Source organism: Sminthopsis crassicaudata, chromosome 5, assembly GCF_048593235.1.
Source record: "Sminthopsis crassicaudata isolate SCR6 chromosome 5, ASM4859323v1, whole genome shotgun sequence".
Classification (NCBI taxonomy): domain Eukaryota; kingdom Metazoa; phylum Chordata; class Mammalia; order Dasyuromorphia; family Dasyuridae; genus Sminthopsis; species Sminthopsis crassicaudata.
Window position 1 is genome coordinate 91,734,811 of NC_133621.1, and position 6,181 is coordinate 91,740,991.

General features: G+C 41.2%; 1 non-coding gene across 1 annotated transcript; it reads left to right on the plus strand.

Moving 5' to 3' along the window:
- The first annotated feature begins 5,316 nt into the window (after positions 1 to 5,316).
- Positions 5,317 to 5,388, plus strand: TRNAC-GCA (transfer RNA cysteine (anticodon GCA)). Its single transcript has one exon. It is a non-coding gene; the product is annotated as a tRNA-Cys (tRNA).
- Positions 5,389 to 6,181: the final 793 nt, after the last annotated feature.

Here is a 6,181-nt window from a genome sequence, read left to right on the forward strand (position 1 = left end):
TCAGGGCTGGTGCTCTACCCACTGCGCCACCTAACTGCCCCCGAAACACACGATTTAGACATTTAGTTTTAAGTGAAAAGCTATCCACAAAATCTTTTTTCTCTTTTCATACCCAGAAACTAGCACATAGTATGTGATGATAAGTTTATTCAAGAGAATTATTTTTATACAGTCAAACTAGGCATTTGTGGAGTCACCTGGGAGGTGAGATGGCATTAGGGGTGTAGACTAGGGCAACCCAAGTTTTTCTGAACTATTTTGCATCCTTCCTTCACCTTAACCTACTACCTTATAGTATATTATATGTTGTTCACATTTGGTACATAGCAGGCCTTTAATAAATGTTTCTGTCATAATTCCTCTATTGAATTAAAAGTGCCTTGAGGGCAATTTTTTTTTAATATTTGTGTCTCCAATGCCTCACACAAAACTCTGGGGATCATAGAGCTGAGAAAAAACCTCAGAGACCTTGTAGTCCATCTCCTTCAATTTCTAAGTAAGAAGCCTGAGGCCCAGAGAGATAAAAGATATTCACCCAAGAAAACCTAAATAGCAAGCTTCCTAACTCAGATGATCTGATTCCAAATCTATTGCTCTTTCCAGTGCAACACACTACTTTTTCTTAAGCCCTTAATAATTGTTTGCTGGTTTCCAGCCTCCACTACCAGACAGAAGGGTCAAGCCTCTGTTATCTTCACTCTTCTTTCTTAAATCAGATGTTAAAATATATTGTTCCCAAACCTCAGAGAGCCCTCTTTGTCCTTTCTCCAGTACCTGGAGATAGACAAATTTGTCAGGTATTCCTAGGGTGACTGGGGTATAAATCACCTCTTATTTTGGACCATAGAAATAAATTTTAAAAATAGCTATTCCAGGGAGTTGATTCTAGGTCTCATTGAGAGGTGGAGCTTGAGATTTGAGGGTAAGGTGACAGGTGACTGCCTCCCTGTGATAAGACAAGCAGGAAGAAAAAAGCCCAATTATAGGGGATTTTAGACACCCAGAAGTGATTGGAACCAGCTGGTGAGGAGAGGGAAGGGGGAGGGGAGAAGCTGGGGCAAGATACAAAAACAGCTGTGTTTTAATTCATCGTACATTATTGTGTTTGCCTTTCTTAACCCAGTACTAAGGGAATAAGGGTTTTGATTGGGAGAGATGAGAATCTGGTGAAATGCTGCAGGGGGGCATCTTTGATAAACAGCAGAGGGCAACATGAACAAACAGCTCCTGGGGAGAGGAGGAAAGAAGGGTAACAGGAAATGGGTGAGAGTTACAATTGAAGGAAGGAGCCAGCATTTGATCCTACTTTGCAGTCTGTCCTGTCCAATCTCATCAATTCAATTTAACAAAGAATATGCTTCCCAAGGTACTAGCTCCAGATATAAAGGTAGAACCTAAAGTACTTCCTGTCCTCCAGGGAGCTTACTTTCTACCTGGGAAAGACCACACAAAATACACAGAATAAAAAACATGGGAGTGGGCTGGAGCTAAAGAAGACAGATAACTTGGAGTGGGAGGTTCTACAAGAAATAGTATCTTAACAATGCATTGGGAGAAAAAATCCTGGGGATTTGGGGATGCAGAGGTGAAAAGGGAGAACATTTCAGACATGGGAGAGGGGCTATACAATGGTATGGAGACAGGAGACAGAATGCTTCATATGATAAGCAGAAGTAGGGAAACTGGCTAAAGCAGTGTGTAAAGGAGAGCACTGTGGGGTCAGTCTGGAAAAACAAGTTGAAGCCATATTGCAAAGGGCTTTATACTTCAGACAGAGGAGTTCATATTTGATTTTAAAGGGTAGTCACTTGCACTTCTTTTTGTTGTTGTTATTGAGGTAATTGGGGTTAAGTGACTTGCCCAGGGTCACATAGCTAGGAAGTGTTAAGTAACTGAGATCACATTTGAACTCAGGTCCTCCTGACTTCAGGGTTGGTGCTCTATCCACTGTATCACTTAGCTTCCCTCACTTGCACTTTCAGATTTTTAATTCCCTTTTGAGGTCAGGAAAGGTCTTCTTAAAAACAAAAACAAAACAAAAAACAAACAAAACCCAAACATCTCTCCTTTCCCAGACTGGGTTTACCAAGGTGCCCTGAACAAGAACAGACTTGCATCTCTTTATATGTTAACCTTCCAAATGCTCCCAAAGTCATTTCCACTCTCTCTCTCATATACAACACTCCCATCTCACTCTCTCTCCTCTATGTACTTTTGCCTTGGTCATCCCATATTCGTGGGGTGCACTGCCTTGTTCCCTCTAGCACCTATAAAAGGCAGCTTTGCTTGGGAGGTCTGAGCTACAATTGCTTAAATCTATTAGATGTGTGAACTAGCCTAAGACCAATATGGTGAGCCTCTTGTAAGAGCAACCTCTGAGGGGCCAACCAGGCCAGGCCAAAAAGAGAAGTCCAGAGTCTCAGAATCAGGCCGAAGAGAGGCCTGACCCAGTCTCAAAAAAGAGGCAGCTCAATTACCATCTTCTTCTTAGAACCATTCTTGATCCACCCAATCATCGATGCCCTCTCTCCCTCCCAAGCAAGTCCTGGGTATATATTTATACTTATTTACTTTCTATTTATGCTATGTGTATTTATGTATAGGAAATCTAGATGGCAAAGTGGATAATGTATCGGGCCTAGAGTCAGGAAGACTCCTCTTCTTGAATTCAAATCTGCTCTCAAACATTTACCTGCTTTATGACCCTAAGCATGTCACTTAGGTCTATTTGCCTCAGTTTCCTCCTCTGTAAAATGAGCTGGAGTAGAAAATGTCAAACTGCTCTCTGCTAAGAAAATCATAAACGAGGTCACAAAATCAGGTATGACTGAAAAACTTCCTCATCTCTCTGTCTCCCTCTGTCTCTCTTCACTGTCTCTGTGTGTGTGTGTGTGTGTGTGTGTGTATAAAATACACACATACACATACACACCCACTTATCTGCCCCATTATAATACAGATTTTGATTCATTCTTTATTCTTGTATCTCTTACAGGGCATTTAGTAGGTGTGTAACACATGTTTAGCATTTAACAAATTGTTTAACAATATATCTGTTGCCTAATAATCAGTCTAGTAAAATGTAAGGAGGATAATCACTAGAAGATTAGCTACCAAGTAGTGAGGTATTTTTTTTTTGGGGGGGGGGGTGTTTGGCCAAGGCAACTTATTAACTCTCTATTAAGACATATATATATGTTACAATCTACCTTGGTGGAAATTATTTACCCAAGAAATCACCTCTAAGTCAGTAAGAATTTAGTCTGAATCAGGCACTGTGCAAGACTGTAAAGACAAATGAAACAATGACATTGTAATGTTACATATTTTTAATGAAAAAAAGATGAGAAAAACCTACTTCAACATTAATCATTAAAATTTTTAAAGGTAATAGAATGCTAAATAAAATTTAAAACTTAATATGCTACTAAATAGAATTTTGAAATTCAATATACATCATTTAATAACATCTTGAATTCTGGTTTTCAGGAAAAATAAATTCAATTAAAGAAAAATCAGGAGGTAGCTGGAAAAATCTATGGAAATTCCAAAACAGAAACTGGACACTTTCCAGGAGGATGTTAACCACTTGATAACACTGATTCTTTATTATGTCTAGTTTCCTTTTCCTTGATTCAGATTTATTGTTAATATTGTTAATGCTCCTGGCTTGGTGGGGGAAGGGAAAAGGACTCAAAGGAAATAAAAGGGTGGAAAAGGGAGAAAGGAGAGGCACTCGAGGTAACTGAACAAGTTTGAAGAAAGGAAGAGGACCATTAGAGGGGACGTGTAAAATTGAGATAAAGAGGTTACCTGAACTGCGTGAAAAACAAAAGGAAATACCACAGCGGATGACGCGATACCTTTGAAGGGAAAGGAAGTTATGGGGAAGGCACTGCCAACCACCAGGTGGCGACGTCCGCCCAAAATAGGCATCTGGAAGGGCATCCCCTGACTTATTTTATTTTGTGCTGATGAAAATACAGGTAGGGGAATGAGAAAATTCCACGCATATGTTTCAGGATTTGCTGTTAGGTTGTTTTAGCAACTGCCGACCAAAGCTGCTTCCTTCCATTCCGCTGGCTTTCCCCTAAATCTCATCCACTACTGGGTCTCTAAAGCGGTTTTAGAGAGCTACCCAAACACTTCTCACCAGTCTCTGTGGCAATGAAGACAAACCTGCCTCAGGAACATGAGACTCTCCACCTTCTCACTAACCTTCCTTTCCCGCCTTTTCCCACAGAATTCTCCTTCCGGCATCCCTTAGTCCTGCCATTCCCAAACACTCCTTTTCTCCCCCTTGCCTTTGTCCCAGTGATTTCCTTAGCCTGGAATCCCCTCTCCCCAACATCTGCGCCAGATGAAACCCACCCAGCCTTCGGGATTCAGCTCAAAAGCCACCTTCTCAACGCAGGCTTTCCAGCTCCCTTAAATTGCAAATAATCCCATTCTCCGGATGTTTGTAACTCATACACTTTTACAATCTTGGGGAATTTTGTGCTTGTGAACATGTCTCTCTTAGGTTTCTTACGCGTTTGTAAGGAGATAGCGGGCAGAGACAATGCCATCCTTGTCCACAGCAGTAAATCAACAAAAGTAGGGGATTTTTTTCCCCTTGAAAGTCAGTTGACTTATGCTTACTGTCCCAATTAAGGAAAGAAATACTACTGAAGGCAAGGGAAATTACCTGTAGAATACCTGAGTCTGTTACTTGGCAGCTCAGACAGGTCCTGGCTCAGTTTGATTTACCCCCTGAAGTGGAGGAATCTTTTCATTTAATTGATCACCGGCCCATCTGTTTATAGCCCGCAAGGATTAAACAATTCTCCAGAATTAAAGTGGGGGGGAGGGGGAGGGAATGGTTTTTATATAATGCAAAATGGGAATCTGCATCAAGGACCAGAACCCCACCCTACCCCCATCCTGCAACAGATGAAACCATGTGCTGGTTCTTTAAATCGCCAGGGGAGGAGAGCGGCTGAGAGCCCGGGAGAGGGATCCCAGACTCAGCACCCTCGCGGTGGCGAGACTCGCTGACCTGGCGGCGGCGGCAGTCACGTGATCTGCTTGCTAGGGAAAGCGCAATGGTTGACTAGCTAGACAGACACCTATGGTAAAGACGTAGTCGGGAAGCCTAACACATTCGCTTATCACGTAAGCCGAGCTAAATGAGAGAAATTGGCTCTGGACACTCCTTCCCAAGCATCCCCTTTACTTCTAATAGCTTTGATAAAATAGCTTCTCGTTCCTGGCCGTGACGGAAATGCAGTGACCAGAAGAAAACACATGAATGAGAAGAAAGCCACGTTAGCAGAAGGGGGTATAGCTCAGTGGTAGAGCATTTGACTGCAGATCAAGAGGTCCCTGGTTCAAATCCAGGTGCCCCCTGTCACATGACTTTTACCATCAGAGGATCTTGCAGCTCAAATGGGTGGAGTCATGTTTACTCCCTCTTTCACCAACATTTTTTTTTCCCCCTCTCAGAAGTTTTAATACTAAAATAGAATGAAACATGAAAATAGAAGGTATTTGCTATGGTGCTTTTTTTAAAATTAGAACCTTTGTTTGCTAGAACAAAAAGGTCTCTGGTTCAAATCCAAGTACTCCAAAAAAAAAAAAAATCACCTCTAATTAGCCTGAGATTTATCTTTTATTAGGTCCTTTGCCTTTACAATTCAATCTTACCCCCTCCTTTTTTTTTTTTTTTTTTTTTTTTCCCGTCCTCTGTCTTCACTGATGGAACAAAAACCACCAGCATACAAATCTCACTTACCAGTAGAAGCAGTCCTGGAGTCAGAAGCAGAAATCCTTAGACATTTACTATTTTTGCCACCAATGTCTGAACCTTGATTTTCTCATCCATAAGATGGGGTTCCTGCCTATATCATAAGGTTACTATTAGAAACATAGCTCTTTAGCTGGGAAAAAAAAACCTTCACTGTAACCTCACCTAAGTTAAGTATCGAATTTTACAGATTGTAGAGTTACAGATTCTAATTTACAGAATCTTCAGCCTAGAGGAATTAGAGATTTGCCCCCCCAACCCCAACACAGAAGTAATTAAGTGGCAAAAGCAAGGTGTGATCCCTGATTTTCTGATGCCAAAAGTCAGAACCATTTCATCATTGCAAATAAGATGTTTAGAATTTTCAAAAGGCTATTTAGATGTTAGCTGTTATTA